Source organism: Pseudopodoces humilis, chromosome 6 (genome assembly GCF_049639895.1).
Source record: "Pseudopodoces humilis isolate 2021_Gansu_Grassland_sample_001 chromosome 6, ASM4963989v1, whole genome shotgun sequence".
Classification (NCBI taxonomy): Eukaryota; Metazoa; Chordata; class Aves; order Passeriformes; family Paridae; genus Pseudopodoces; species Pseudopodoces humilis.
The window spans coordinates 43,435,378-43,461,117 of record NC_142205.1 but is presented as its reverse complement, the minus strand read 5'-3'; the positions used below and the strand labels follow the sequence as shown (position 1 = coordinate 43,461,117).

Here is a 25,740-nt window from a genome sequence, read left to right as displayed (position 1 = left end):
GATTTTTTTGTTTTGCATCTTGCACAGAAACTGCTTTATGGAACATATGGGATTTTTGCCTCTCTCCTAGTAGGAACATAATATTCAAGAGGAAGGGAAAGTCTCACTGTATTCTAGGTGTGGCACAGAGTCAGTGTGTGTGACAATATGTGAATGTCTTTGCTTGAATCTTTTGCTAAGGGGAAATCTTTGGTAACTACCCTACCACAGAAGGAGGCTAATCTGAAATTATATTGAAACTTTGACCAAAGGTGTTCTTCTAGATAAAATTCCTGTAACTTGTTGACTTGATTGGTGCTACTCTGGGGTTTAGTTCACCAACATCAATATTTTGTTTCAGTGAAGAGCTGTTGGTGTTAGTCAGTTTAATCACTATATCAATTAAAATCTGAGTGCTTTCTGAAGAAGTTTGTGATCCTTCAGATATAAAAAGGGATACTAGAAACTAACTTGGCCTAAGTACCACTTAATATTGATTTTGTTCAACAGCATTTTTTTCACATTATAGCTGTTGCTCACACTTAATGGCTACCCTCTTATACTGAAAAGACATGTAACAACATAATTTCAAAAAACCTTACCCCTCAATCCTATCTCAGGATGTTGATATTTAATCTGTTTTGCTGATTGCTTTTACCTCGTAATGAGCTTTGCTTGAGTTGAGAGTTTGTTCTCTCTGTGTTGAAATTACATTGCTGATCTGTAAAATGTTTTGGACTCTTAAGTGACCTATGCAAAATATACCTTCTACACACCAGCAGCAGAGTATTACTGTTGTAGGAAGTGCTGGAGAGAGGGACCTTCATTTCAGCCTCATGATATAATTGTTCAGGTACACCCTTGAGCAACCAGTTGGAACTGAAAAGGAGAATCTTTTAAAGAGGCTTTGGTAGTAAAGTTTTTACATGTGAATTCAATAACTCTAACATTTAAGTTGCAGTAGAGTCATTAAATATCTAATTACTTACCTTCTAATTTAAAAAACAGACTCCTAAAACACAGACTATAATCTCATTCTATGGGTGATTCAGTGAGTAAGTAGGCTACAATGTGATACTGGGCAAAAAGTGTGTGGACTAATAGTTCACAGCTTTGGAAATGTCATACTATATTCAGTGAATGCAGGAGAATATTAAAAAGCTGGAGCCTCATCAATTTCTGAAGGATTATGAATTATGATAACAGATGAGGAGTACTTGATAACCAAGGAAATCTCTCAGTTCCAAGTCCTAATGAAGGTCACGACACAGGGAAAATCTTTCAAAAACCAAAGTACCTGAAGTAGAAGTAGTATTTCTCTTCTGAAAACACCTTAGAAACTTCAGCATAAATTTTTGCTATTTATGAATTGTAAGACAGAAACTTCATTTTGCTGGGATTAAGGAAGTAATGCTAGGCATCATTCCAGGAGCAAGTCAGAAAATTATTGTGCCTCAGAGAAACAACTTACTTTTCTGTTCCTCCACTTATTTTAAGGCTTCAACATTATCAGTCTGTTTTCCTTTTCAAATCTGTGTCAAGATTTGTCTATAAGTCTGTGTAGACCAAAGTGCATTTTAAGATGGAGCTAGTCTATTTACTGGTGCCACAGTAGATGTGTTTTGGAATTGGTTCCCTCCATGCCAAGGACCTTTGAGGGTGGGATAGAATAGATAAAGAGTTGCTTTCTCCAAGATTATTTTTCTTTTTGGCCAGGTAGGGAGAGGCACACTCCTACTTTTAGCTGCAGAGATACTAAAAGATGCAAGAAGAGATGCAAGATGATCTGCTGGCCTCCAAGGGTCACATTTAGCTTGGAATTGGCTCAATGCAGAGTTGAAGGTTTAATTTTGGAGAAATGAAACAGGAAAGCAATCTTTGAGAAACTAGAACACTTTCAATTCCAGAGGAAAGGATGTGAAAAGTTTACTCTAGAAAAATCATGATTTTTTATTGATTTATTTGCAAAAAGAGATTAATCTCTGGGAATGTGTTCCTTAGTGGTCATATTCAGTATAGCAAATGAATTTTTGTCCAGTTCTGCAAGTGTTTAATATAATGTTTCCTTACATCTCCTTTATCAGTTTGTGTCCCTTACCAGTGGCTACTAGGGCAGAGAATATTGCTCTTACATTAGTCAGTTCAGAATTAGATGAGACCTGGAGTCTGGTGGTTCTTCTGACATGTTGAACATGTTTGCTGCTAATAAGTTTGAATTATTCTAACATTATTGCAGAAGAACTAACACAGCATTAATTACTGTCCTCTAAGTCTTCAGAATCTGGCTTGCTGACTCTAAATATGCAGTTACGGTAATAAAAATCAGGAAATAATTCTAGGAGCGGCAGAGCTGATGGGATCTCTGTCCAGGGTGGGAGCTGCACAGCCTCCCCAGCCTCTGTTCCCAGTTTGCAGTGGGCTCACTCCCTTCTGTTTTACTCTTCATGGAGCTGCTGCTGAACTGACTTGTTTGTGAACTAAGCAGGAGCTACAGCGTGAATGTGCCAGGGCTGTCGGGCGTAATACAGGACCTCTTTCTTGTGTGAGCCATGAACTGTTCTGCTGTTTCGCCACAGCTGTTGAAGCAATGTTTTTAGTAAAAACCTATCAGGGTTTCTCTAAACCATTTTGTCTTAGAAGGACACAGCTGAAAACTAAGATGAATTGCTAATCTCTGAGTATTAATATTCATAGCCTAGAAATCTTTGTTGCCTCTTAAAGTTTAAGACCATGCAACTGCATTCTGTTTTCCTTTCATTGGTGTAAATCTACCTTCATTTCACTGAAAGTCAGCCTAGCATGCAGCTGGAAAGAAAAATTCAGGCTGTTTAATGAGATGCAGTTAAAGAAATCCAGTGAGTCAAACTAAGATGAATGAACATGTATGAAGCAACTACAGTCAAAGTGAGTAATATGCTGCATTTTGAGAAATATAAACAAGTAGGAGGGTAGGAATAAAGTGCTTGCACAGAGTAAGCCAAGTACCTAGAGCTGGGTATCCAACGATAGTTAATTTGGGATCTGAAGTTACTGTCCCATTGCATTGCTTTCCTAAAAGAAATGAGGTAAAACTGGTCTAGCACTTCTGAAAGGCAAGGCAGCAGCTGAATCAGTATCATGAATGACCCTGCTCAGAACTTGAGGCTTTTTCTGAAACACTTCCTGGGTGTGGAGCAGGGAAGAAAACAAAAAATCTCAACCAAACAATAAAAAACCACCTTAAACAAAAAGCAAAACCAAACCAAAACCAACAAATCTGGAGCAGAATTGCCTATTCTCTTTTATGAATGCTTTGTTTTTTTCTATTATTATGGAAATTTTTTTTGTGTTTGCATGATTATCTTACAAATATGTACTCCAGAAAAACATCTGAACTGATATAGGGCAGTGTATCTTATATCTGTGTCTTCTAAAATGCAAAGTAAGTGTAGTTGTTGTAAGTGCAGTTTTTGAAGTATGTGGTGTTCTTTTTGTATTGCCTGGCATGTTACTAATGATAAGACAATGTTCTGTGTCAGCATGTTACATTTACCATGTCACTATTAGCTTCCACAGACATTCTTAAGTGTTCTGAAACAATTTGGGCTTTGAATCTAATTGAGGCAAGCCTAGTCTGGATACTTCTGGAGGATATAGATCCCATTCCCCTTCTCCTGACAAGTTAGAGAATTTGTGTAGGATGATATTTTTTTTATATCTTACCTTTTAAACCTGTATGGTATATCATCTTAGTTGAGTCTCTTAATAAAATTTGCTGTAGTAGCATACAAAAGCAGTAAGCATCTCATGATGCTTATGATGCTCAGAATAATTGTCTTCAAATTATCTATAGGGGAGTGGTTGGAACAACTGATCCCTGCAAGTGGGATTCCCACTTAGGTTTGTCAGGTAAATGCACGTCTGTTATGGTTAAATATTTTAGTTGCCACAAGTTGACTCTGCATCTTTTCCAGACCCTGACTCCTGCACAGTTATTAGCACGAGGGTGTTCACTGAAAAGGAATCTGTCCCTGGGGCTGTGCTATGTTTGTCTGTGGAATATAGGTAATTATTTTCTTGCTCATACACTTACATGTATATTCAAAGCACTCTTTAAGCTGCTTGTACTCCTAAGTGTCACTACTTTTAATCTATCACCATTCTATTTCCATTCACTTATCACCATTTATCTTCATGATGCATAGCATGGATAGATGACAAAAAGATTGAAAGTGTATCTTGGGTTTATAGAAAGAAGAAATTAGTTTTTCATTTTGATAAAAATACCACTGATTTACTATGCTTATACTAGTATCTCTGTATGTTTCAATTTTTATTTTCGTTTTTGGCTTATTTGGTGAGAATCACTCAGAGCTCATTCTGTCTGTATCTGGTATTCAAGGACTTATGCACTTTTCATTAAACTGCATACATGATTTTGACTTGTGGATGATAGAAAATGAAAGGTGAAATGAAATGGCTACAGAGGTTTTTAGAGCTGAATAATTCCCCAACCAAGTTATGCAGTTACTTCAAGTGAAAAATTAACAACCTAATGTGCTTGGCATTTTAATAATGTATAGTAAGCTGGTCCCATGTCTGGGGGTTTTGTTAGTTTATTTGCTTTTTATTCTGTGGGGGATTTGTTGGATTTCTTATTTAATGTTTTGGCACACGAAGAATGAAGGACATTTATGGTGTAAGGTTTATTTGATGCATATGTAATTGTTCATTTTTTTTTTTTTTAGTAGAAAGATGTCTGCATCTCAAATTGCAGTTTTTTATGTTCAAGTTGTAGATATGCAGGACTTGATATTCTTTTTGGGTATGGCACTTAGAGAGTTTGAACGTGGATTTTGAAATACCTGTTCAATAAATCTGCCTCCATATTAAGTATGCAGCAGCTCAACTCCTAACAGCAAGATGCATTGGCTTGGGTGTGTATTGCTCTGTGTGTGCAGGGTGGTGGTGGGGGCTTTAACACTGCTATACAGTTCAGAAGAGGCTGATTAGTGTTTTAATCACTGTAAGTCATATAAGTCTATATTCTGGTTTTCGTTTTTGTTTTTCTTTACTTTTTCCTATCACTTTTTGCCTGGGGGAAAAAAAAAAAGGTTGGTTTTGTTTTCTGCATTAATTCTGTTTGCTGAGTCTGGATAGGAAGTTTCTGCCAGAGGACACAGCAATGATACTTCTTCATTGTGGAGGCTGGAGGGAAGGGGAAAAGGACATAGTTCATTGCACTAGGGAGTCGTTTGAATTGTTGTGGTATGCAAAGTGGGAAAAGACTATTCTGTGCAGAGTACTGAGCTTGAGGGACTAATACTAAGCTTTGCTCTACCTCTTCAGTATCCCTGCTGTGTATAAAAGCAGTTGCCAGGTTGAGAGAGGCCACTGACTGAGCTAAGCCTGACAAAGGTTTCCATTCCCATCCTGGCTGAGAAGGACAGGAGAATGTGGAAGTAGGATTTTTGGGTTTCTAGTAAAAACAGGTCTCAGACCCCTGCTGAAGTTAGAGTGTGTTTGCTCTGGTTGTTTCCTGTGGATTTTGAAGAGTCATTTGAACACATGGGATGTTTTTGCAAGTTGTATTTACCCAGATAGTGCAACACCTCAAAAACAAACAAAACCTCAGTATCAGCACTTAACTCTGATTTGTATAAAGTTACTTGGTTCTTTGACAAAGTGCTCTGCAGGTCTAGGATTTCCATACTGTGCTGGTTTGGGCTCAGGTATAGTTAGTGACAAATATGAGGTTGTGTTTTGGATTTGTGCTGGATGATAGTAGAGATGTTTTTGTTATTGTTGAGCAGGACTTAGAGCCAAGGCCTTTTCTGTTTTTTGAACTGTCTTGTTGGTGAGGGGACATTATCGAGCAACATGCAGAAATATAGACTTGGTTTGTGAATGGTACCACATCTGATACATGAAAGATTCCTGTGGAGCTGAGTGCTTTGTGTTTCTGCTCCTTGAATTGTTCTGTAGAAAACAGTTTGGATTCAATTGTAGTGATGCTGAGCCAAACCTAATGAAATTCAGCCACTGTTTCTCTATTCATTGCTTTTTGGGTTCATCTACTCACTGTTGGCTTGAAAACAAAACACAGGGTTTGTGTTCAGGATTAATTGTGGTTTATGTAGCAGGATTGACTTTCCTAGTGCTCTCAGTTATAAGCTTGTAAGATACAAGTTGTGAGAGAAAATTCTGCCTAAGTGGATTTAAAGGTTAGTGTTTGGATACCTCTATTAATTGCTTAGCGTTTCTTATCTAGAATTGTCAAGGCTTATCTCAGCCACTTTAGCTGAATGCTCAATTGTCATAGAATCATTTCAAGTATTAGTGCACATTTTAAATTGTTCCAACAACTAAGCAGATATCCCCCCTGGCTCCATTATAAATGTGCTTTAAGGTGCTGAATACTTGAAGGTGACTTCCTATTTCCAGCTTGCACTTCATCAGCAAGGTGATTTGTAACATGCAAATGTAATTGATAGCTCTGCCTGGAATCTGGAGGCTTTGCATAATTCTATTCCTTACTGCTAATTAGTCCACTAGTCAGTTGCTTTTCATATGATCCTTTATATTTTGACAGTCCTAAGAAGCAGTATTCATCTTTCACAGACATTTCTCTAAAACCAGCAGATGTTCTGGTAAATTCACAGTCTCAAGTGGGGTACTGAGTGAGGACTCCAAACAGGTTCACAGCCTAAATATCTCTGGTAGATGACCTGACCTCTGTAAGCATATATATAAGCAATACCTTTTGGTATTCATCACACCTGTGCTCTCCAGCACCTATATTTGAGGTACCCTCACTGGTCTGGCTGTTGGGTTCCATGAGGCTGCTTTCTAAAACAGCTTTCAAAGCAAGGTCCCATTCTTTGTACTTTCTGGACATTCTGTGGAGGATGAAGTAATTTCTTGAACAATTCTTAATTAAAGTAACTTGCTTAAGGAAAGCAGACTCTTATTATTTAAGCAGTATTCTATCTGAAGAAGATTATGTTCCAAACACTTCATTATTTTGAGAATTCTGTCTCTGAAGTTCAAATTCTACATGAGTCCCTGTTACAGTAATCTATGGGTTTGAGATTTGATTTGATTATTTCTAGTACCATGAAAATGTCTTTAAGTAGGACTTAGTGGCATTTCAGTGCAAATGAATAATAACATATGGGTGTATGCCAGGCTTACTTTCTTAAAAATGTAGTAGAAGAAATTACTTAAAGCTTTCTCTTGCATTGACATACTGTAAATTGAGCCTATGAAGAACTAAAAAAATCAGAGAGAACAGGAATTGGTTAGAGCTGGGCTGGGTTAATTTTGTGCCTGGATCTTTGTGTTATTCTTCTTAGGTGGTTTCTTTATTATTTTGAATTCAAAGAAAAATGTGAAAAAAGCATTATTTGTGTCCAACAAAATAAGGGACAATAGCTGATAAAAATTAGGAAGAAATCCATCTGGTTGCAAGAGTTGACCTGAGCTGTCATTTGTTTTCACTGTCATTGATTCTGCTATTGCATGTGATGAGGAGAAAATATCTTCAGTGCAGGAAGTGCTTGAGTATTCCAAAAGCTTTAACTCAGGATGAGAATAGTGGCTTACACAAAGATCCTTGCCATCATCTACTGCTTGAGGGAGTGGCACACCATCATCCAAAGTATTGCACCTTTCTCCTCATCATAAATCTGCCAACTGTTGAAGAACAACCATGTTCTGAAGATGTGTCATAGTTATTTCTATTTTCTGTGCATTAGTTCTTGCAACCCCACAATGTAGAAAAATATTTTGGTGATACAAAATGCAAATTAAACAAGTTTAATGACTATCCCAAAAATGTGGTTTGGGACGTAACTCAAATCTCAGTTTGTTCTGGTCACCTTATGTCCTGTGAGATTATTGTTTGTGCTGCTTTGCACAGGGATGCAGATGTGAATGTGTTTTTTAGATGAAGATTTTCAAGGTGTGTTGTTCTGCTTCAGGCTGGAGCCTTCCTCTATACCACTCTGCTTTTTTTTTTTTTCTGAATATTGGTGCTGTTGTTTTTTTCCTAGCAATAAATATGGCTGTCTAACATTCAGTTTTTCAGAACATACCCTGCTCTTAATGAATGTGATCATTTACACAGTGTCACTGTAGTACTGGCATGCTAAATAATTTAGAGAGCTGTGGCAGGTAGATAGCTCTGTGGTGTCTATGTTACTATGGCAATACATTTGCTTAATGTAAATATTAGTCATTCTGACCGTATGAATCTCAGAGCTTCTGACATTATTAGCTGTGTCTTGGAGGTGGGAGTCTGCATATCTAAAAGAAAAGTAGTTCTGGCAATATTAATAGTTTAAAGATTACTTTCTTTTTCATAATTCCTTCTGCTTTGTGACCGAGCTGAATAATCTATTGATTGTAATGAGCAGAGCAGAACATTTCTCCCATTTCTTTATCATGGTTTTAATGCAGCTCTGTTATAAAGGAATGTATAACTGTATTCTGATCCTCCAAAAGTTCAGCTGACTGAAGTGATAGGAAATAAGATCTTGAGGTCCATCAACTTTGCTCCTGATCACACAGTCAAAGCAGTTTAGGAACACAAGAAATAAAATCAAATTTGGAAGAAAAATTTCAGGGGTATTATACTGAGTTCCCTGACTTGAAGAGGAAGCTAAGCCTATGAGGGTTTTTCATTCTCTCTGTGGGTACCATCAGGTCTAGAATTGCTTAAGAAACACCCAGTTTGTCTGAAAATCAATGTAGAAGCAATATGTTAATGAAGTTTGTTTCTTAAATAGTTTTTTATATTTTTTAGTCCATTTTTGGAACCATTTCCAGGGAAAATGAATTACCTTCTGTGAAATCTTCTCTTTATTGCTGACTTATTCTTGATTGTATGAACTATGATTTTGTTATGATTTTGTTATGAGGCAACAAACAGAAGTGGAAAAATAATTAGATCACAGTTGTTAGACTATGTAAAAGCTCAGTCACTTCAAGCCATGAATACTGAATATACACTGGTAGTATTTATAACATTTTATGAACTTTTTGAAACCTCGATGTGTTAAACTGCTAAGCTTAAGATCAATTTTTAAAAGATTTGTCAGGTATGTGCTGCCCTTTCCCTGTGTTTAGAATTGTCCCCACCAAACATCTGTAATGCAGAAAAAAGAAAGCATAGTAAGCAGCGAACTATGCCTTTAATTATTTGTAGGGTGGATTATACTGGAGGTTTCTGTGTGCTGCAGTCTGACATCAGAGCTCAGCATCTATCTGTGTTTGGCCCATTATATGTCAAAGAAGGAAATAATTAAAAAAACAATAGTAGCCAAGCAAAGACTTCTGATTTCTTTGAATTTCACAGAAGAGATTTTGCTGGACTTGTATAAGTGTTCTTTACTTTTTCTATCTCTGAGATGATAAAACTTTCACTGTCAGTGTTTGCACGTAAGGCAAAGCTCTGTGCTGGACAGGAATACAAACTAGAGTTGTTAGTTGCCTTTCCATGGTACTGATGTTCACAAATGCTAGTCTGGAACTCAAGTTAACCTAGGAAAATTAATTATTTACCACATACCTTTTCCTGACAACCCTGCCTGTGGGAATACTGTGCTGTTGGCTGTCTCTTCTTTAAAAATATAGTATGCTTTAGGTGTATCTGTTGATAGTAGATGCAGAGAAGTATTGAAACATTTAGATTCAGAATGCATACCAAATATTAGTGTAGTTGAAATAGTAATTGGAGGAGCTTCTCTGATTATGCTTTTAGTAAACAAACCATACTCATAAAATGGCTTGGGAAAAGCCACATCCAGCACAATGTATTGCAGGAAAAAGACTGCAGAGACACTTTCTACTCTGTGGGAAGACCCTGTTTAAAAGAGAGTTGCTCCTGTGGAATCAGGCTTGCAGGGTTTTTTTCCCTTAGGGAAAGAGACTTGATGGTTACAAGTCTTGATGGACTTTTCAAAGTTACAAGTATCAATTTTCAGTACACATTTCTGTGAGGGATACTTTGAGCCCTCAACAAACATTCTTTTCTAGGTTTGGCTTCAGGACCTGATGTGTGCCACAGGATCCATGTGAAGAGCATGGTAGAGAGGGAGGGAGGGACTGAAGGACATGGTCTGTGTTCCCTTGGTATAACTCATACTAAAGGACTCTGGTGGAGAGGCTCAGCTGGCCTGGTGAGCTTGTGGCTGGCTTGATGAGTGTGTGGCATCTAGAATCTACTACTGAAGTCGATTGCTGGTTTATTTGTTTGTTTGTTTGTTTTTGCTCAGCTGCAGCACAGGCTTGGGGATGCTGGGCGGTACTCACAGCTTCCTGCAAGCAGGGATGCAGTGGAATGCTCCTCAGAAAGCCAAATCTTTTTTTATACTGCTCCACAGTGTACCAAATCTTTTCTTTTTGACCTCCACAGCATTTCGTTGCTCCTGTTGCTGAAACATGGCATGCCTGTATTTTAAAGCTGGGCTGAAGAAAATGGAATGGATTGTGTTACAACCTAAATGTTTAAACTGGGTGATAAATTGAAAGGAACAGAAGTGTGTTCAAAAAAGCAGTTGCATTTAATGTTTCACACATGATTTGCTCAGCTAGTTTCTTTTACTGTCACAGTGCAAGTGCTTTTCCACTTTTCCCCACAGAAGAAAAAAATCTAATTGTTCTGCAGTGCCTTTTTTACACGTGTAATGAATGTCTGCTTTTGAGTATTACCTTACAAGTAAAAAGTGGATATTTTATCTATAGTGTTTTTATGCTTTCTGTTGTCATTCTGTATATTCTACTTTGAAAAGGTAGTGATGGTTAGTATGCAGTCCTGTGTCTGACTCTCCTACAGGAAGGAGAGCTGGCACCACTGTTGTGTTGGGATGGGGGGATCCCAGAGGAACTGTGTATTTCAAGCTTGTGCGGACTATAAATTGTTTTTGGACATGCACATGTGAGTCGTCACACTGGGTACTGTTGATCCACGGATAGCTGGCACTTAATTATCCTATCTCATTTTCTTTCCATTGCTGTCACAGGACAAATACATTGTGGAGATTAAAATGGAAAAAATATTATGGCCTTAGTCCTCTTACATTATCCTTAAAAATATTTTCTGTCAATTCAAGTGCTTGCATAGATGTGGCATAAAAATACATAGGCTAAAGTGTATTTCCAGTACCTTTTCCAGTAAATAGAGGTGTTTTTATAGTTATATTTGTAGTTTTGACAGAAGATGGCGAAATAGGTGAGAAAAAAACAACAGGTTTTGTTGTTAATTTTGTTAGTATCTCAGTTTCTGGTTTTGAGCAAGTGCTTTCTTTTTATGTTAAGGATTAAAGAGTATATGTCAAGTGTAATTTAATATGTTGTAGATACAAAAGTATTTGTCATTTAATGCTTGATGTTACTGCAATAAGACAGACAGACACTGTTGAAATCATAGTAATGAGCGATGTTTATGTTGATGTAGCATTTTTAGAAGAATGTGGCTTTGGGGTCTCAGAAGGATGAGGAAGAAGGCACAGAAGGCTTGTGCTTTCTCACAGCATGACATCAACAGGTGTTTATTTCCAGGTGCAGAACACTTAACTTCAGAGCTACAGTAATACTAAAGGATGTGATTCTAACATCCTGCTTGGGTATTATAGTTTAATGCCACTCAGCATTATAATTAGCTTTACTAGACATTAATAAGTGGGTTTAATATTCAAACCATGGTGTTGGAGTTAAGTGTGCCAATGAACCTTATCAGTGGAGCAAAATGTAAATTTTAACTCATTTATCTCATTAGTCTTTAATAAGGCTGTGCTTCGCAAATCATGGCTGCATCATCTGCTGATTATACCCTCTGATCTGCTAAGCAAAATAGCAATCTAATAATAGCCATACATTGCATGAAATTCTCCCACTGGTGTTCTGAAATGCTTCATGTATCTATTTTTTTTCATTTAGGGGGCCTTGATTGTGTCTTATCTCTTCTGCACAGTGCCAAAATATAAAAATAAAGGTAAGATGAGAAGTCATTACTTGTAGGCCCTGGATTTAAAAGTGTTTTGCCAAATAGGAGTTTATGAGGGTCTGTAAGTGTAAGTGTGTAGTCTGTAAGTCTAAGAGTGTGGTGCATTGGGATTCTGAGGGGTTTTGGGACAGGTAAATGGCCAGACAGCCAACTGAATAATGTTGACTTGCTGCTTTACTAATAATCAGAACTCTCCAGAAATGTGTGGCTCTTGTATTAAAGGAGAAACGGACCTGAGTGGTTTGCCTCAGGCCATGTGAAAGGGAACAGAACTGGAGGAGAAAGTAAAGTCTCATGGCTTGAGCACTTGTATGCAAGGAGTTGCCATTGTAGCTTGTGATGATGATTGCTATGTGCCCTGCGTGTTACTCAGAGCAAGTAAGTGGAAGGTGAACACACTTGAAGTAATTATTCTATCAAGTCCAGTTTTGATGCTTTTCCCCAGAAAGCAACTTTCTGGGGAAAGTATACTTTCCCCAGAAAGTATAGCATTGTCTAAGTCTAAAGAAAGTTGCTCAGTTCTTCTGGAGACTTTGAAGTTTTGAAGGTTTCTCAATAAATGTTGGTAAGATGCACTAACTGTGAGCAGGGATGATTCTGATGTCTGAGGCAGCAAAACTCAGATATTCCACTTGTAAACTGATTTGGTTTGGGTTTGCTTCCATGTGGTCTTTTATTTTGAAAAATTCATACTAGCATTCTCAGGTTGAATTTTTTAATGTTTGCATCTCTTTTTAGAGCAACATTAAAGCAGTATTTCAGATACATATAGTCTGTCATGACAGAATCTGTTTAAATGGTTTCTAGGGGTACAAAGGGGAATCTCTTTTCATACCATAGTGTGTTAAACTGATATTTAAACTTCTTTCTAGTGTTCTGAGGGATGTTAGCAGTGTATTGTAATAGCAACAGATGTTGCCCTCGCAGGGACACAGAGGCTGTTGACTACTTTTGGGGATAGATGGACTATTCTAGTACTCATCCTTCACAGTACTGGGTTGTATTTTCTATGTTGATCTTACTGATGGTTTTGTAGAATACATTGTCACAGAGAAAACTCAGTTTTTTCCCTATTTAGAGAAAACCACGGATTTGTCTCCCAGTCCTACTGAGTTAGAGGATGGAGGGACATTGGCACAACCCCATATGTACAAATGGAATCCAGTGGTTTTCATTTTAAAGTGCTGGCAACCTTGAGGACTGATTCTTTCTAATTAGACTGATTATTGTAGTATCCATAATTGCAGCTGTATGTGCCTTTGGTACTGGCACTCCTGAAGAGAGGCTTTCATAGGATCATAGAATGGCTTGAGTTGGAAGGAACATGAAAGATTTTCCAGTTTCAGTCCTGCCACCATGGGCAGGGACATCTTTCACTAGACAAGGTTACTCAGGGCCACATCTAACTTGGCCTTGAATACTTCAGGGATTGGGCATCCACAGCTTGTCTGGGAAACCTATTCCACTGTCTCACTACCCTCTGAGTAAAAAAGTTCCTACCGCCTAATCTAAACCCCTCTTCTTGTAGTTCAAAAACATTTCCCCTTGTCCTATCCCTGTCTGTCCATGTAAAAAAAATTGCTCTCCCTCCTTTTTGTAAACTCCCTTAAAGTACTGGAAAGCTTTAGTGAGGTCTCCCTGGAGCCTTCTCCATGCTGAACAACTCCAGCTCTCTAAGCCTGTCTTTGTAGGAGAGGTGCTCCAGCCTTCAGGTCATCTCTGTGGCCCTCCTCTGGACCTGTCCTAACAGGTCCATGTCTTTCTTGTGCTGAGGACTGTCGACCTGGGTGCAGTATTCCAGGTGTGGTCTCACAAGGGCAGGGTTTTCTTCTATCCTTCATTAATTTATCATTAGTCATGTATATTTGGTTTTGTGCTGACTTACTAGTAACACCATTTATTTTCAGTTAGTTTTTTCAGCACAGACACTTGGTTGTATGCAAATACTTCATAAAGTCACCGGAGGGCTTCCTGAGACATTCTGTGACTCTCAGGACTGAGGGTAATATATTTCAGAGTAAAAGTCTGCTTGAGATCAGCAGGAATGTCTGAACTGCCTGACAGTTCTGAAACAGCAGGGAAGGGCTTTATTATTGCAGTGGCTTGGGCATTCTGTGCAAGAATAATGTTATCTGTGGGGCAAGGTGAAGATAAAACAGAAAGGAGATGGCAGCATAAGTGGTGATAGTAGAAATACTGTGAGTTTTGTTTTAGCAGAGGGATAGCTGGTAAATGATGTAACAGCTTTGCATATTCTACAATAGTTTCATACCTGATGCATCAAAACAAAAAATTGGTTTGACATATGCTTTCTACAATTCAGAGGTTGGAAAAACAATCATAAATTTTTTAATTCAGTGTCAAGAACCATGTCCTCAGGAATAAAGTTGGAGGTTTCACTTCCAAATGTGCTGTGGTTGCAGCTGACAGCTGTTCAAGGTCTGTGCATACAGACGGACTTTCTTGTGTCTCTTTGAACTCCTTCTGTCTTCAGCTTGGAAGCTCTCTGAGGACTGTTGTGTCAGACCTGACTGTGGGATACTGTAGCTTCTGCAGCTCTGACAGCCTTACATGGTAGGACAGAAGAGGAGGTGAGAAGCCACAGGGCTCTCCCAGGCATACACAGACACTCCTCACTTTCAGAACTGTGCAGGCAGGAATGAACAGCCTGGTGATGGGTGGAACCTGTGCTTTCCCACGCCAGTAGAAGCCTCCATAGGTGTTACAAAATTAGATGGGAGAGGCTGTGGTTTGGCTTTTGGTTATCTATGCCAAGAAGCATTCCTGCCAGGGCTGACATCCATCTCTCTGATTTACTAGGCTTTCAGTAGTGGTGATTCCAAGCGTTAAAAAAGTTTAATTAGTAATTAGATTTTATTTTCACTTGAACCTGATACTTGCTTCACCTTTTAGTAGATACATTTGTGCGGTTCTTTGTTTTTGAGCATGCCTTTTATAAGATGAATTATTTTCCCTTGCAATTTGTTAGGTTATTTGACATCTTTTACTCTCCAGGGTGTGACAGTTGCTAGTTTATCTGCATTCCTTCCTAGACTAGAAAGACACCTGTGTTTCTGTTCATGGTTTCTCAAAGGTTCAAAGGCAAGACTGAAAAAAAAAATTAGACAGAATTATTATCAAAGTGTCAGATTACGTGGACTTTTTTTTAATTGTTCCTCTGATTGTTTATCAGTTTATTTTTTTTTGCATGCTGGCAACATGTCTGAGACAGGTGTTGTATAGGCTATATGTGTTGCATTTTTGGCCAATGCATTCATATGTTTCATTATCCAGGGAAAGGCATTCACAGGAATGGGAGATGCTGTAATGATATTCAGTTTTCAGTTGCAGAAGACTAGGTGGTGTAAGAGTGTAAAATATTTTCATAGTAGAGTAGCCTTATGTTCGGAGATCAGAGATGCTGAATTAATTTGCACTCTGTGTAATGGAAACTTAACACTGTTTACATGACATAAATAATTTTATTCCTAGGAGAGCTGGAGAAGCTTCAAGGGAAAAACATCTGCCACCTGTATAAAATGCAATGTAACTAAATAGAAATGGAAATATAAATAACATGTATATTTTTCTTTGATCTGACTTTTTATGCAGTAAACATCATAAAAATACCAACACTCAATTTTGGATTTTCTTGTTTAATACCATATATATTAGAAGCAAAAAATTTAACCTACATATAGAAAGCTATAATCTGCCAAAGTCCACCCAACATGCAAATCTGTACCAATACTTTTAAATAAGAGTGTCACTGCAGGAGGCGAGGTTGTTTTTTCATGGAACTGTGTTCACAGATGTGTTATTTTATTGAGGTTCTTGACTTTGTTATAGGAATTAATATAACATGAATCTTCAACTTCTGCTTGTCTGCTCTGAGTTGGAATAGAAAGGGAGAAGAGGGAAAGCAGTGTTTTCTGTGCAGTTTCCTATGACACAGATACCTGGGGTTTTGTGCCTTGGGAATGGGGAGCTGGAGAAGTATGATAGGATTTTGTAAGGAAGTGTTCATTTTGCCATTTTTTTCCCAAGTTTGACAATTGCAAATCATAAAAATAATTTTGCAAGGGGCTTTCTCTTTGTCAGACTTGAACATAATTTAGGACAAAGGAGGTTCACCAGTTTCTGGAGCTTTCTCCAAGCTAAATTTGAAATGTCTGATGCAAACAATACTGGTTCACAGAGTTCTGTTGTTTCAATCTTTCTTTTAATTCTTTTAAGGAAGGAAAGGAAACTGACAAAAATACATTTATGTTTAGAAGTATCAATCCACTAAATATAACATTTTGCCACAAGGCCTACCTAATATGAGGCAGTAGAGGTACACAGGGAGAGGTAGGACAATAACCTTTCAGATTTTAGTAGCTCATTAAGTTCACTAGGTTTGAGGAGTAATTTGTGATGGGCTTTTGCCATCCTACAGTGCACTGAAACAGTTGTCCTGAAGCTCTGTAACAAGATGCTTTTGCTCATTCTCTTTGTTCATTAGTTCATCATGTCACTAACATGCTATTTTTTTTAGAGTGTAGGAAATAATGTTGACTTGGTGGATAAGCAGCTTGGGGTGGTAATTATCTCTAAAATGAGTAGTTTCAGTAACTGTGTACAGAAGATAAATGACAGATTCAAGTTATCTAGTCAATTATTATAGTCCATGTACTATAATGAACATATTGAGAGGTATAGAAGGGTTTTACTGTGTTAGCGACTTAAATTTAGATAGAGTTATAAACTGATTTTTTCCAGGAAAAAGAGAACTTTATATTGTGAATGAAGTTTTGGAGGAGAAATAAATATGCTTTTAGATTGAGTATTATGTTAACAACTATGCAATAACTATTCTATACATAACAGTTCTGATTTTATGAAATATTCTGTCCTTTTCTGGGGCTTTTAGTTTGAAAGAGAAACATAAAGAGAAGCATCATGTGCGTGTGAGCAAGACAGCAATTCCATCTGCAGAGTGGAAGTTCTTTTCTCAGTGCAAATTTGGCAACAATCCTCTTGGGAAGCTTGTAGTTTGGTTTCTTTGTTTATTGGTCAAATAATCAGGGTAGGCTTAATGGTGTTTTACTGCTGATTCTTGTGTTTGAACTATATTTAGAACCCACAGAATCAACTCAGAGTGTGGAAATTAAAAAAAAAAAGTTTGTGGCTTTTCTATCATGGAACATAATATTTAGAATACATGTGTATTTGCATTTTATTGTGATTAGTGCTGAAAGCACACATGTCTTCTTCAATGTTACTCAGTACGCTTGAGAACATTATTCTTGGACTTTTTACGCTTATTATAATGAGTAATTTGACATGTTGTACAAATCACTTGAAAAATTGTCTTACATATTACTGCTGTAGCCATAAAATATATAGCTTAATCTTGTTTTCTGTAATCTACGTATGATAATTACAGGTATATTGATAACATTTTTCTAGACCATTTTTCTCTTGGGAAGGTAGTATTTCCTGTTCTGTCTGCTAGTGTTCTGAAAATAGTTTTAAATCTTCAGAGTATGGTGTCTTCTAACACTTTGCTGGTCTCATTCATCTTCCTGTCAGGAAGGCTTTCTAGAAAGGAAACTTAATAATTTCCTATTAATTTATTTTATACTTTTAGCTACAGAAACTGTTTTACCTTTCTCAAAAACAATCTAAACAGCAAAAAATGTTCCATCACTCCAGCATCACAACTTCAGGAAGCCTGTGGTTTCTCTAAATTACAAGCTGGGGCTGGGTTTGTGCATCACACAGGTGTCAGAATTATCTTGGAAAGCAAAATTGATGTGCAGAGTCACTTTGACTTCTTTCTTCCACTAGCATAGTCAGAACATAAAGTAGGTTTTGTCAAATGTCTGCTTTCTGATGTGTTGCTCCCTCCCACTCCTGGATAGCAATGAATTTTGAAATAAACCCTGTACAGATTCTCAGTAAAGATGAGGACTTTGGCTACAACTTTTTAGCAATAATTCACTTCAGTTATGGAAAAATGCTACTAGTCTAGACATAGCATGGGATATTTGTAATTCACTAGATGTGAAGTAATGGAAAATAGATTCTTTCACTCAGTGAGGTGTGCTGTGCCCTCTGGGGTTGTTATGTTTCTCTTTGAAACTTGGTATGGAAACATTTGCAGTACAAAGTTTTAAACTGAGGTTTGTTTTGTTTGTAAGATCTGTCTCACGCAGTACAACACTAAATGCTTACATCTGTGTGCCTTGGACATTTTTATGACTTGGTTTTCTGTGGAAGCTGTCTTTTCTGGGGTCATCAGTTTTGTTAGTGATGTGGGAATGAACCAGCAAAGCTAAAGCCTTTGAGCTGATTTCAGTTCAATGACACCTGCATTCTTTAGTGTGCAGGTAGAAAAGAGCTTTCCTGAACTGCTATTTTTAAGGCCTTTTTTCAAAGTTCAGTTTTAATATCCTTTTGTCTAGTAGCAGACTGGATACCTCAGTCATACTGTGCCAGAATGCTATTGGGAATAGAGAGGTATCTATCTTGGATTTTAAGAACCCTAGCTGCTATTTTATTATTATGTTTTTAACCAATGTAATCTGTGTTTTGAACCACTAATTGTTACTGCATTGTTGCCTTTCTGTATTTGGCTAAGAGGACATAAAATACAGCAGAGAAACAGGTTTATTATATTCCTTATCTCCCATAAAAAGGATCAAGTCATACCATTAGAATAACAACCATATTTTTTTTCTTTCTCTAGCTAGAATTATGACCTAGGGATATGAATGTGTAGTTCATTCCTCCTGGGACTTTGCAAACATGGCTTCAGTAATTGTATGCTCTCAAGTTCCAGTGAAGTTGCCTATGTGCAAATGAGTGTGGTAGATGAACATAGCCTGTGGTGTAACAGGTAAATCAGGCCTTTCCTGAGCAGGTCAAGGTTTCTGTCAAGTATTCTATGTTGCTTAATTCCTGTTTTCTTGAGCAGTCAGTACCATTTCTCAGCTTTGGTAATATGACCTTTGATGGACCATCTTTGCTGATTAGCTGTTTACCTTCCTTGGTACACTGTGTGTAATTTTAGCCTAACCCATCAATGCATTTTGGACCATACTAACTGGCATCTCTGTTTTTTCATTTTGGCTGACCCATGTAGCAAGAGTCTCTGAGGGCCTGGGATGTAGCTTGGCCTGTGTCCCAGTGCATAGTTGATGCACAGTCCCAGTGCAGGAGTTGATGCTGTTTCTTGCCCTTGAAGCAAGCCTGTTTATGCCGGTGTAGCACTGCTGGGCTGAGGCTGTCAGCTAGGCCTTGGAATTTGACTGCTGCTTGCTGCTGTGGGAGAATTGCCTGTTCATGTGTCTGGAGAACCACGGAGTTATTTAATGCTGGAACCTGGGCCTCCTAATGTATAATACCATAGGATTATACAGATCACATGAAGAGCTTAGTGGTAGCCCAATTGAGTTAATGTGAATCTACAATAAATATGTGAGTAGTTTAGCTCCCCAGACATCTGATAAAAGATGAATTGTAGTTTTTAACTAAAGCAGACTGACTGTAGATGGGACAGGAAGATTTTTTTGTCTCATTATAAAATATACTGTGTGTACTTTCTCTCATGAGAGAGATCGTTAGGCAGTCTCTGTGGGGACAAGGCACAAGACATTCTTACCTTCATGTTAGCAGGTTGGATTAAATTGTGCTTGATGAGAACAGATTGATACTTTGGTTAACTACATTACTTTGCAATTTGTGGTGACTTGCTCTCTGTTAGGCTTTTAAGCAGATAGCTTTATCAGTGTAAAACACATCTACACATCCTACCTACACATGGAAATCTTAGCATCTTTGCAAATACTGGGTAGAAAAGCTGGATTGAAGAAAGCTGCCTAAATGTGAAATGCTTGCTTGAGGCAGACAAAGGACAGGAGAAATTGGCACCGTGGCACTGAGATGTGAAAGGACAAAAAAAGAAGTAAGATAATTGTTCACACAGTTTAAATTATTCCTCTAGTAATCTGCTTCAGCTTTCTTGCTAGTAGAGCTTCTGAAGGTGAGTAGGACTTAATGAAAATGAGGATTCCTTGATGCAGTGACTTTTAACTACTGACAGTTTTAGTTGTCTACAACAGACCTACTGCTCTCCAGTGAACAAGCTGCAATCCTTCTATACTCTTGTGGTGATTGTATAGGATCATTAAGGGTGGGGATGTGGCTGTTCCTCATAGGCTTTGCTTTTGCAGCAAAACTTTGCCACAAGCACTATGAATCCTTTTCTTTGGAAGGATTGATGTCTTCCTTTGAAACACTGTTGTTAATAAGATTTAAACCCTCTCCCTGATCATAGTCCCTAAAGAAAATCTGACAAATTCATGCAGAAGGCTTTCTTTTCAATCAAAAGTGAAGAAATCCTGAACAAGGTCCCTTTTAAGTTGAAACTAAGTTGAGGCATGCAAAAATTTGCCACTCGTTTTTTCTCTTACCTTCCCTTATCCACTTATCGGAGACTGCAGAGGTGTGATTGCATAGCTATGAGCATTTCCCTCTGCTTCTTTGAAGTGGTCTAATTTCAAGACCCTTTATGCTACACTGATCCATGAAAAAGTTTTGATATGTGCTGTTTCTTTCACTGCATTCGAGGCTTCTCTGTTGCCTCTGTGGACCTGGACTGACAGGGCTGAAAGCTTTGGCCTGTAGAGAGCAAAACTCTGCAATAATCTGGTAACAGAGGTTTGCTTGTGTTCGTGAATTGTTGAGCATGGCATCTTAATGTCCCTACAGAAGACAACTTTGATAAATTGCACAGCCTTGCAGCATATTTTATGCCTTCTTTACTGTGTTACTGTATTAGGCTGCATATCTTTTGTCTTTGTTATGCATTGCCTGGGAAACCCCAATCCTGCAAACTTTTGTGCTGGTATGTTTTTGTTTTTAATGCAAAAGTGAAATTTTTAAGAAGAGACACTCTACTGTGAGAAGATTTTACAAAGGATTCTCTGCTAGGCTGTTCTTCCTAGTGTACTTTGCAGTAAAATCAGTACTTCTTTTGATTGAGGTGTTTAGCACTGTAATCAGCTGTGTGAAAGGAGCTGATGGCTTCCAGGCTTCTGAAGGAAAACTAAATGCAGATATCCTCCCATCAGCTCAATGACTGAGTCTTGTGGACTGCTGCTTTTCTTCAGCTGAAAATAAGCTGAGTTTTACTAAAGCTTTCTGAAATACCTCTAGAAGGCATATGTAAGTGGGCCTGACCTTGTGATGGGTTTAAACAACTGATAGATAAGATATGAAAGACTTACCTGATAAGAAGGTTCTGTTACTGTATGGCAGAAACAAAGTATTAAACTGAGAAGTGGCTTTTGGAAATAGAATTTTGAATGGACTGCATGAGAGGTATATTCACACTTGTCAGGGTTATCAAATGGTGGAGTAATAACTTGATCAGGACTTAGCAGAGACAAAAGGCTAAATTACTGTAAAATTTTAATCATGAACTGATTAAAATAAATGGTTACTCTTGTTCTTAGTGGCCCCTGAGTTCACTTCTACTGTTTCCTCCATGAATTGGTGTTTCATAAATTAATTTACTTCCTCACCTTTGGACTCATTATGTTCAGGTTATTTGTCTTGTTTAATTGGAGTGAGATTTAATTCACAGGGAATGATGTGATGTTACATTTAGTGTTGCACATTTGGTCTTACAAAATAATCAAGAAAACCTAATCCAGTAACAAAATCTGCTTACAATGAATGTAGTCTGTCTGCTACTGCTATAGCTACAGCATGCAGTTAGATTGAAATGTATCTTACTAGATAGACTCTCTTCCAATGCAATTACCTTTTTTTTAAATAGGGACTCTGTTTTTAGGATCTATTCTGTGACCACTTAAGTTGTCAAAAGCTTTTTGAAACACTATTACAGAGTTTGAAGTCTTTGAAGCCTACACAATGTATTAGTGTTTTGTATTACTAAGGAAATCCCAACATCCCAAGACGCTTTTGAAACTGGAAATATTTGCTTCCTTAGGGGAATTGATTTGAACTTAGAAATATTATTGCACATTGCAGTCTGCAATGCTGTCTTGTTACTTTTAGATTAGAGATGATTAAAAAGCCATAGTTGGGCGGCTGTGAGGATAATGTCTGTGTTCTTCAACTGCTCTGAGATTTCAGATCCAGAAGCTGGGATAAAGGCAAGTGAACTATGCCCTTGTCAACAATGTTTGCTGCAGACAAGTTGTTTTCCACTAATTATTTAAATTTGCTATTTTTGTTCTTCATTTGATGCTCTGTATAGTCTGTTTATGATGGTTTTTGTGAAGTAGGAGTAAACATTCAGAGTGAAACATTAGAGATGTTATTGTTTGTCACTACAGGACAAATTTTTTTTTGATAATTATTTCTTATTAAAGAGGTAAGTGGCTTTAATGTTGGGATTGTATGTATGTGTAGGATATTGCTAGGTGCAGGTGTTAGTTATAGAACATAAATGCTGGAGATGAATTTTCTATTTTGCTGTTGGTCACATATTCTCAAAGATCTTTACCAAGCAATGGGGTGGTGTTTGTGTCTATAGTAACAAATACAGTAAACAGACCAGGCAGGATGCATGAAACATCAGCTTGAGGGTACCTTCCTAAAAGGTTTCTGTGATTGATAGCATAGACATTTCCAGAGCTGGCAACACTGAAAGCCCTTGCTGTTCTGATCTAGACTGATCTGACAAAGATGCAATTTGAACCAGAATGCTGGCAGTTTTTGGTGACCTGTGTATCTGAGAATTTGCTGTGTTGTCATTTGAGTGTGCCCAAACTGGGCCTTGGAAATTGTAAGAAGCTCTTAAGTATCTTGGATAAATAGGACCTTAGGGGTTGTTATGCTGGAGATGAGGGGAAATCTGCTTGTCTTGATGGCTTCTTTCCTTGGGGCTCTATCTGTTCTTTCTATGTGGAAGCTGGACTTAGGATATCTTTGTGTAGGACAAATGTCCATTCTCCAAGTGCAGGCTGTAGCAGTCATCTGCCTAGGCAGTAAGCTGTTAGCAGAGGCAGGACTTGAATGAATGTTCAGTCCCACCATGATGGTTATAAATTCTTACACAAACATTGATAACTAAATAGCATTGTTGTGGAAAGTGAGCTTTCCTACTGGACACACAAAAACATAACAGTGGTTCTATCACTGGACCTCTTGGATCTTGGTGGATTTTGAATGGGTGTCAAGGTATGTACCATTTCTGTTCACTTGAGGTCTTTTCATAGCTGCAGAGAACCAGGTAATATTTCATTAATCTGAAGCACCAATATGGAACTATCCCAAAGCAGTCTGCTTAGAGAGCTAAAAGATAGGGCAGGGTTTGTCTGGCAGTGAGAGACAGAATCCTGTCTTAATGTTTGTGGAGCAGCACCTGAGGCTGGGATAGGAAAGATGCATGAAGAAAAAAAGATGAAGACATGCATGAAAATGCATGAAGAAAATTGCAAAGGTAGGACGGACAGAGAATTAAAAGGGATTAGAAGAGAGGGTAATGAGTTAAAATAGGGTTGGGTTGCCTGTGTGTGGTAGCATCCTAGAGCTTTGCGTGTGTCTGGAGAGTGCATCATCTTCACTGATTTTTATCATAATTTGTGAAGAAAGCTGTAGTCTCCCTTGTTTATTATCTTAAGTACTGGAGGCGGATCTGAATTTTCTGATTTGTCACCTGATAGGTAGATGTGGAATATCAGTTTCTTTTAGTTAAATTCTTAAACAACATGCAATGGCTACATTGAAACAACCTCTAAGTTGTCAAATGAAGGCACTTACAAATTCCAGAATGGAGCTTGCCTCTGCTTGGTTAATTAAGTTCTCTTACTGCACCTTCTGATACCATCTTTAATTACATGATCATATTAGTTTTTCCAAAGCTGCTTGCTTCATGCACAGGAGAGATCTGCTAAAAGGGTGAATTAGGGTTGTAAAGCGAAGGACACTTTTGCCTGGAGGAGTCTGCTGGACTTCTACCAACATGGAAAGATTCTGTTTGCAGGAGAATGCTGGCAAAGAGGAACTACCAAGAAGAGGGCAGGTGATCTGAAGTTTAAATATTCCTTGGATTATTAGCTATGGTATTAGGCAAAGTACTTAAAGCAGTCTTTTTCTACATGGTGTGTAAGCATGGGTTGTGTTTTTTCAGTGTTTCTTGGTGGAAATGTTGAGTACTCAGAATAGTGATATCTACTTAAGTAAGTAATGACAAAAGCACCCAGATCCTGGGTCTCTCAAGTTGGCTTCTCAAATCCGCTTGCTACTCTGATTATTTTTGTGGGTTTTTTTTTTTTTTTGTTGGGTTTGGGGCTTTTTTTATTATTATTATTTATTTTTATTTTCTTCTGCAGGAACATCAGTGATGTAGAACTAGGACATACAATTCATTTTCACAGGGCTGTTTAAGAAGTAGTTGTGTACCGGCAGATACCTTCAAGTAAATGAGCAGATGAGCTAGTTCTTACTGGTTATGTGCAGTCCTCTCCACTGCATCTGGTTCCAGGTGGTTTATAACCTGGAAAGTAGTTTGTATGGAGTGCCAGCTTCATTCTGGAAGTGGAACAGATAAAAGTGTGCAGGATTTATGCTGGTTATGCTGGCTTCTCCACACATGGAATATGTTATCTACAAAAAGGATGGGCTAGATTGTGTTACTTGTATTGTGTGAGAGTGCTTAGCAAATGCATAGGCAATGCATTGTAAATGCTGAAAGAAGTAGGGCTAGGATGGAGGGGGGAGGCTGATCATGCGATTGAATCCTGAACATGTGAATATGTGTGTGTACATATATACAGTGTGGCATGCATAACCTATTTTCTTGCCTCAGAAATCTTAACAGTTGTACCCTGTATATTTTTGGACTCTTTTAAAATGGCAAAAGTTGCTGCTACTTTTGAGACAGGCTGGATGTTTTCCTGTGCTAGCAGTTTCAAGAATATCAACAGAGCACAGATACAGGGAGCAGAGATGTTCACTACAGAGAAATTTTTCATCTTTTAAGATATGCACAGAGAAATCCCTTCTATACTGGCAAAGAATTGCTGTATGGGATTTGGCAGCTTATGCTACAAAAAAATTCTCTTTGTTGTTGGGTGCTTTTGGTTGGGCTTTTTTCACTATGGTCCCAAACCAAAATGAATTAAATGCCTAGTTGGTTTGAAAAAATGAGAATAAAAATTAAAACTTTATAAAAAGAAAAAGGGGGGGGTGGGTGCATGAGGGGTAATATGTTCTCTTAAGTCTCTCAAATATCTGCAGGATATCAATCATTATTTAATTTTAACTTTCCCCTGCAGGTGTGCAACTACTTTGATACTCAGATATCTAGGATATTAAATAATGGATGAGAGGAATGTTTCAATGCTGGATCCTATTCTCAGTCCTTTAATATGACAACTCAATTTATTTAGCTTTGGATACATAAAGATTTTATCTTTTGTTCTTTTTTTTCCTTTGGTATTGATACAGATGCACCCTTCCATGTGAATATGGTGCTCTAGAGATGTTTTCAACTGTTTATATGGTTTCTGGCAGAACACTTCTAAGAACTTGTAATTATATCTATTACTAGAAGATATGAAAAAAAAATACAGAACTGCTATTTTTTTTACCTGTTCAGTCTATGCAACATTAGTTACTAAGCAACTCTGAAGAGACATGGTCAGATGGCAAAAGTGTCATAATGAGAAACTGAAAATGCAGTGATATGCATAAAATGTTTATTGCACAAGCTTTTGTTGGGCTTGTTTATTTCAGTAGCACCTTATTTCAGT

At 37.8% G+C, this 25,740-nt stretch overlaps 1 protein-coding gene across 11 annotated transcripts in view; it reads left to right on the top strand.

Moving 5' to 3' along the window:
* FHIP1A (FHF complex subunit HOOK interacting protein 1A) overlaps window positions 1–25,740 on the top strand; it is an 84,344-nt gene that overhangs the window by 23,813 nt on the left and 34,791 nt on the right. Inside the window, exons 4-5 of one of the 11 annotated variants that reach the window (XM_014263182.2) lie at window positions 3,933–4,023; window positions 11,899–11,953. The exons of 8 other annotated variants lie outside the window; for them this stretch is intronic. The gene's annotated coding sequence lies outside the window, so the exon portion shown is untranslated. The remainder of the gene's footprint in view (window positions 1–3,932; window positions 4,024–11,898; window positions 11,954–25,740) is intronic. 2 more of the 11 variants (XM_014263184.2, XM_014263183.2) reach the window with 2 other exon arrangements.